Source organism: Podarcis bocagei (assembly GCF_964188305.1).
Source record: "Podarcis bocagei genome assembly, chromosome: 15".
Classification (NCBI taxonomy): domain Eukaryota; kingdom Metazoa; phylum Chordata; class Lepidosauria; order Squamata; family Lacertidae; genus Podarcis; species Podarcis bocagei.
Window position 1 is genome coordinate 21459439 of NC_138141.1, and position 7862 is coordinate 21467300.

The following is a 7862-nucleotide window of genomic DNA, read 5'->3' on the forward strand; positions in this document are numbered from 1 at the left end:
TGGCCAGGAAGGCTCCTGGGGCAGCTTACAAGATAGGTGGTAAGATCATCGCTGCCATCAGGATTGCAATGTAAAAGACGTGGCACGCATGGAAAAGGGTAGAGGGAGGGAAGAGGAAAAATACAAGCTCAGGCACCGCTTTTTTAAAGTTGGAAGGGTGGAAATCCAGCTGGAACTTCTTTTTTCTGCAGCAGAGACCTTTGGTAAAAGAGGGGAAGCACCCCTTCCATGGTCATGCTGTCTCACCCTGTACTCAGAGGGGACCCCCCAACTGTGCAGAGCAATTTGGGGGGGTGCTGGGCACTGTCAGGGGGAGAGGGATCCCCTTCTGCTAGCAGATAGCTCCACCAGATCAAAGTTCTGACAAGCACCCCCTGAAATGGAAACCGTTCGGGTACCCTGGTGGAATGGTTGTTGCTAGGCAACCATTGAGGGAGGGGCCAATGGTGGCTAGCATGTCAGCAGTGGCGACAGAAGAGCTTCCTTCTCTCCATCATGGACCATGTTGGAGCCCACGTGGTTTGGGAATCTGTTAAAATCAGGAGGCAGATTATAGGAATTATGAAGTCATTTGAGACTTGGGAGAAGCTTCTCAGCTGCCACATCTCAGTTTTCAGTTAACCTTTAAAAAAGGACAGAGGGCCATAATGATGGCTGACTGGAACAGTTATGGACCACAGGTATGAAGTTCACGGCATGCAATGCCTTAAGAGAGAATATAATGAAAATGATATACAGGTGGTACATGACCCCAGTCAAGCTCGTAAAAATCTATCATTTGCCCGATAATAAATGTTGGAAATGTAAAGAAACTGAAGGTACATTCTTTCACCTTTGGTGGACGTGCCCAAGGATTAAGGCTTTCTGGGAGATGATATATAATGAACTGAAAAAGGTATTTAAATATACCTTCTTGAAGAAACCAGAGGCCTTTCTCCTGGGCGTGGTCGGCCAAATGGTGCCAAAGAAGGACAGAACTTTCTTTATGTATGCTACAACAGCAGCAAGAATACTTATTGCAAAGTATTGGAAGACCCAAGATCTACCCACTCTGGAAGAATGGCAGGTGAAGGTGATGGGCTACATGGAATTGGCGGAAGTGACTGGCAGAATCCGAGACCAGGGTGAAGAGTCGGTGGAAGAAGATTGGAAAAAATTTAAAGACTATTTACAGAAATATTGTAAAATTAATGAATGTTAGAATGATGTAAGAATGAAATTAAGTGGTTCTAGCAGTAATGTTATAAAGGTGTATGAAAAAATAGATGGTTAATAGGTGAGAATTTAAAGTTATAATATATTAAGTTAAAGGACTAAGACAAAAACAAAGAGGGAAAGGAATTGCTGAATTAACCAATTGAACCGGAATACAAAAAAGGGAGGTGAGAGGAGGTCAGGGAAGTAAGGAAATGAAATGTAAAATATGGAAGGATAAATTTGTTTTTAAGTGTTTTTTCTTAAAAAAAATTATACTTTGTATTTTGTATGTTTTTTCTTTTTTTTCTTTTATATTTTTCCTTGTTTATGTAATTTTTTGTTTCTGAAATCTTAATAAATATCATTTTTTTAAAAAAAGGACAGAGGGCTTCTCCAGATAACCTGTATATTCATTCTGCTTCGTTTGCACAAAGTTTATACAGAGGCTAGATTATGTCTGGTCTTTACTGAACATTCATTTGTATTGTCTTGCTGTTAGTCAGTCACTTATTCCACACTCTGAATGCATTTCTTCTTCATGTTCCTAACTGTGAAACAAAGGTTTTCTATTTGGAGAAATTCGCACTACAATGCCAGTGAATTTTCTGTTAAGTTAAACTAATTGGAAGTAGCTTGCAAGCAACAGATTGGCTTAGGAATTTATATAAGTTAAGTGATGTTTAACATGTACAATTTTGAATTGAAAAGATATAAGGATGTTAATGGACTAAGTTAAGTTTATAAGAATTATGATTTGGAAAGCCGTTATAAGGATATGCATAGAAATTCAACCAAGGGGAAGCAAGGAAGTCACTTAACAATGTTAATAAGTGTAATTTTAATAAGGTTATGTTTTTGTTTGTTTGTTTGTGTGTTTTGTTTGTGTATAATTTTGCGAAACTTAATAAAAAAAATTGGGGGGGAAATGCCAGTAAATTTTCACAATTACTTTTTATTATTTTTAAAAAATGGCAAACTGATGTGGAAATATGGAGAGATGAAGTCTTGAATAATGAGAGTCTGAAATCAACAGACTTCCCCACCATTACATCTTCCTTGGTTGGGATTAAATCCAAATCATCCCTGCCTGGAATGCCAAAGAGCAAAGAAAGATGCACAGGGTGTTGTTCCTTAGCTTCCACCAAGGAATTGTGGGAAATTTAAATGGTGCTTAGCCCAGCCTTCCACTATTTAGGACACTTGGAGCAGAGCCCTTCTACTACCAGGTAAGCCTGTCAGGCCTCACAACCAGAGCGGGGCTCCTAAGAGCCAGCCCTGTTTCGTCTGAGTATCCCTCTCATGAAGCATGACAGAAATGTGCACTCTGTATATGTTCAAGGTACTTCTTTATCCACCTCCAAATGGGGGAGTTTCAAAGCAAGTACCAGAGGTTACCCACCAAAAACGCCAACAACAGATACTGCATCACAGCATCCAAAATGTGTTGTTTTTTCAGGATCACAAACGAAGCACTGGATTCAGTTCCTTAAAAGGTTGCTGTTCTGGGGGTGGTGAGAGATGCACTCTGTACATGCTCTAAGGTGCTCTCTCTGTACCAGGTCTGAGGGCATATTTCAGGAAGGGCAGAATATAAACACAGCTAATTAAGAAGAATTAAAAGTGGGGAGGGAAGTCTGGTTTCTACAACTGGAAGCAGAATGCCGAACTATCTTTGATTCGATCCAAAAGGGCTCCTCCTCTTGTTTTCTTAACAGCGGGCTGAACCCAGCCTCTAGCTATGCTGCAGAGTTCGCCCTTGAACTGCATGTTGCAAGCAAGGTCTGAAAATGAGAGGCCCTTTTCGTTTACCGGGCTATAATCTGCATCTCACAAGTCTGGGCCATAGCTGTCGCGTGGCACCTGCCTTCTTCAACATCCTGCTTTGTCTTGGGGGCAAAGTCCAGGATTGCTTGAAAATATACCACATGTGTATAATAGTGTAATTTTCCTCTCTGGGTCTCGCATGGTTCAAGCCTCCTAAGCGATGTGGCAACAGCCCAACGTAACCCTGAGGAGGTTGGGTCAGCTGTGCACATAGACTGCAGCGATTGGGTTTCCATCCTAACAAGTCGAAACAGGGTTTTGAGAAAGAAAAGAAAAACGACCAGGAATTCCGAAATGGAATGTTGAGCAACCGACAGGTGCTGACACCCAAAGCTCCAAACTTCGGCACCCAACAAGTCCAAGGAATCAGGCTTTCTGTTATTTGCTCAGATATCTTAAGGCAGATATCTCCAGAGGTCCTCCAGAGGTCTTGGGCTACATGTCCCATTAATTAATTTACCGTATTTCTATCCCACCTTTTCCTCCAAGGAGCTCAACGTGGCATGCACGATTCTCTGCCTCCTCACAGCAACCCTGAGAGATGGTGAGTGAGGCAAGGTCACCCATTGAGCTTCAAGGTCAGGTAGAGATCATCAGGCCTAGCCTGGTGCTCATCTGGAGAGCACCATGGCTGGTGAAAGTTGTCTTTGAGGAAGGTGAAAACGCCTGGTCTTACACGAGGAAAACAAATGGGGGTTCCTCCCTTTGCAACAACAACAACAAAGATCCTAAATTCCTTAAAACTGTAGGCACCGTATGTTCAAAACAACGGCAACACAATATTCTCCTGGTTTTTAAAATTGGTCACGCATTTTTAAAAACTGAAAGCAATGCAATAAGAGAACCCGTTTTCCATAATAAATCCAGCCTTCTTCTTCCTCAAACCATACGACCCTTCTCTCATAAACCTGTGGGACCCCCTTCAGAAGTCTTCTTCACTTAGCCAGCAGGAATAAGGCCTAATAATTCTGGGCTGGGCCACCTGGATCAGGCCAGTGGCCTACCTTGTCCAGCATCGTGCTCTAACAGCGGCCACCCAGGTGCCCATTTTTGGAAGCCCACAAGCAGAACTTGCATGCAACAGCACCCTCCCCTCCTACAGTTTCCAGGAACTGGTTTCCAGAAGCATTTATTGCCTCCATCCATGGAGGCAGAGTATAGCTGTCATGGCTTAAATAGCCACAGATAACCTTATCCGCCATGCCTTTGCCTAATCGTATTTTAAAGCCATCCAAAGTCAGTGGCCATAACTTCCTCCTGTGGAAGTGAGTTCCATAGATGTCTTTTCTTTCGTCTGGCCTGAATCTCCCAACATTCAGCTTCACTGGATTACCTCATTGGGTTCTAGTGCTATGAAAGGGGTGAAATAACTTTTCTCTGTTTTGTACACCTCTTATCATGTCCCCTCTAACTCACTTTTCCTCTAAAAAGCCCCAAATGCTGCAACCATTCCTCATAGGGAGCCTCTCCATCCTCTTGATCAGGCATAGGCAACCTTCGACCCTCCAGGTGTTTTGGACTACAATTCCCATCATCCCTCGCCACTGGTCCTGTTAGCTAGGGATCATGGGAGTTGTAGGCCAAAACATCTGGAGGGCCAAAGGTTGCCTATGCCTGCTTTTGATCATTTGGATTGCCCTTTTCTGAACCTTTTGCAACTTTGAAATATTATTTTAGAGGTGAAGCAACCAGAACTGTACACAGGAATTCCAACTACACTTGAGACTGTGTGTGTGTGTGTGTGTGTGTGTGTGATCCACCACAAGTCCCCTGTGTGAAGCAAAGTAGCGCAAAATACTTTGCTCAAACCTTCTCTCTGGGGAACTACCTTACTACATGGCAGAATTGCCACTGTTGGTAAGCAGGAAGAGCATTCCAAGCTGTGTAATCTAAAACAGTCCAGTCCAGAATTCTGCCACCTCAGTTTGTATCATGGGTAGATCAGCTTGATGGAGATAGCAGAGCGAGTGATCCGAAGTATTTTCAACCTCCAGGGAATGCAGCAGGAATCTTGCGAGCCGGGAACCATTGACCAACCAGCCCAGAAGTCAGGCTGGCTCTAAACTCGATGGTTTCTCTGCCTGCCTTATGACAATCTCTCTCTCTTAGTTGATATTTTGGTGAAAGGAAACATTCCCCCTGCTTTTGAGCCTCTCTTGTGACAGTGTGTGGATGTTTGACAGCAGAAAAGAGTTATTTTCTCATATATAGATAGATGATAGATAGATGTTGTTTAGTCGTTTAGTCGTGTCCAGCTCTTCATGACCCCATGGACCAGAGCACACCAGGCACACCTGTCTTCCACTGCCTCCTGCAGTTTGGTCAAACTCATGCTGGTAGCTTCGAGAACACTGTCCAACCATCTCGTCCTCTGTCGTCCCCTTCTCCTTGTGCCCTCCATCTTTCCCAGCATCAGGGTCTTTTCCAGGGAGTCTTCTCTTCTCATGAGGTGGCCAAAGTATTGGAGCCTCAGCTTCAGGATCTGTCCTTCCAGTGAGCACTCAGGGGGATATATATGTGTGTGTGTTTGTGTGTATAGGATTTTACAGCTGGGCTATGAAAAATAGATCAAAAATGCCTATTGTGTGAGTTTAAATTTCTGAATTAAAACTTTCTACCCTCAGAGAAATATTCTCACATTGGCTTTATCCACTGAGGAGCAGTCTCTTGCATTTGCCACAGAACCACTGTCAGCAGAGGATTCTGGGATATATCCCAGAATGCATCATTCATGTGGGGTCCTTATATATTGAGAGCCCCACCATCATTGGCAAGTTTCCAAGGAAAGCCAGGGGTGGGTAGGTGGTTGGGTGGGTATATGCGCAAACACCACCACCTGGTGATCATATTTGGGAATGCCATGCATTTGTTTGGTCAGTACGACAGAATGTGAATGTGATAGAAAAACAAGCTTGGAAGCTCATGCAGAATGTGGTTGCCTGTTGACAGGTTTCAGATGAACAGATAATATAACATCAATTCTCTGTTCCAGCTATACTGGCTGCCTCTTCCGAGCCCCATTCAAAGTGCTTGTTTTGAGATTTAAAGCTACTCATTGCGTGGGACACCAATATTTTCTAGAATGCCTCTCCTGATATGAACCCACGCAGGCCCTTAGATCATCATCTCATGCCCTTCTCCAGGTCCCACATCCGAGGGAGAATCAGAGGCTGTTGATAAGGCCTTTTCAGTGTTGGCTCCTCATTTCTGGAATGCTCCCCCTAGTGAGGTCTGCCTGGCTTTAACTACATTTTATCAGCGCCTGGTAAATACTTGCATTTTTTCTCCAGGCTTTTGATAGACTTAGGATGATACCGCTTGTTAGTCTGTGCTGCCAAAACTTGTGATGATTATGGGGTTTGTTCCCCCCACACACACTTTTTTGTTTTCTGGTACAGTGGTACCTCAGGTTACATACGCTTCAGGTTACATACGCTTCAGGTTACAGACTCCGCTAACCCAGAAATAGTGCTTCAGGTTAAGAACTTTGCTTCAGGATGAGAACAGAAATCGTGCTCCGGCGGCGCGGCAGCAGCGGGAGGCCCCATTAGCTAAAGTGGTGCTTCAGGTTAAGAACAGTTTCAGGTTAAGTATGGACCTCCAGAACGAATTAAGTACTTAACCCGAGGTACCACTGTATTATCAATATATTTGTGATTTCAACAGTATTGTAAGTCATTTGGAGAACTTCTGGTAGCAAGCGATTAACAAATCTAAGAATGAAAGCAATAATTTAATTAATTAATAATTCTTGGGTAAAAAAGGGAAAAAATTTGGTTTGGCTCTGAATTAATGTGACCCTCCTTAATTAGCATTTTCTGAAACCTTTTGCAAACTGAAACCCAGCTTTTCCTCTCTGAATTTTGTAAAACAGTTATCCAACCCAGTAATGTGTACAAAAGTGACTCTATTAGGGGGAAATGTACATTAAAATGCCTATATATTAGTGAAAATAACATTTAAAAGCTTTACATTGTGGGAAATTGTTTGCCAAAATGTGCATGTCAGGAAAAACGGCGTATTAGGAGAAAGTTGCACTAAAATGTTGGTGGGTTTTAATGAGGACTTAAAAAAACAAAACTACTCACAAACTGATGAAGGAACATGAAGGTCTGAACTTAAAGCTGGGAAAATGAGAAACCAAAATTGAAAAATCCATTCATTCAAAGGGTTCAAGTTGGGGGGATTCATATTATGAGTGTGGCCTGAAACCCAGGGAACTGGACCAGAAGGCAACCTATTGGTTTTCTCTGAATTCTATGACCAAAAAGGAGGAAATGGTTTTTGGCATGCAAATGATTTTTTTATAGCAGAACAGAGCAGAGCAAAGCAGCTGTCGTTACACTAGTGCTGCAATGCATGGTTGGTGCTCTTTTCATGCTTTGAATGATGGCAAAATGCAGGCAGAGGTTTCGTGGTGTGTGCACAGCACCCCCTGGCGGCTAGGAAATATTTTCAGAAGAAGTCCACAGTTTCTCCTGCAGCATCGCTCCTTGAGTATTTGCCCTGATTTGTTTGCAGGAAGGGAAGGCTGGACCACACCAGCTATTTATTGAACATTATTCTGCTTTGTTTTCGGATAGCTTCAAGGAAGTGCCACCCCACACTTTGCCATGCTTTCCCCCACCACTTTCCTGACTGCAAAAAGTCTGTTTCTGGGCAGACGTGGGTATGTTTGCAGAAGACCTCTCAATGAACTATTATCGTGCAACCTGAATCTGCCAGCATATGATTGAATCTTGCATTTCCCCTTTCTTTTCCTTCATGCAGAGTCAAAAACCATCCAGAGATGATCTCCTGCATGATCTCAGTCATGCCTGCTCCATATCAGAATCATACCA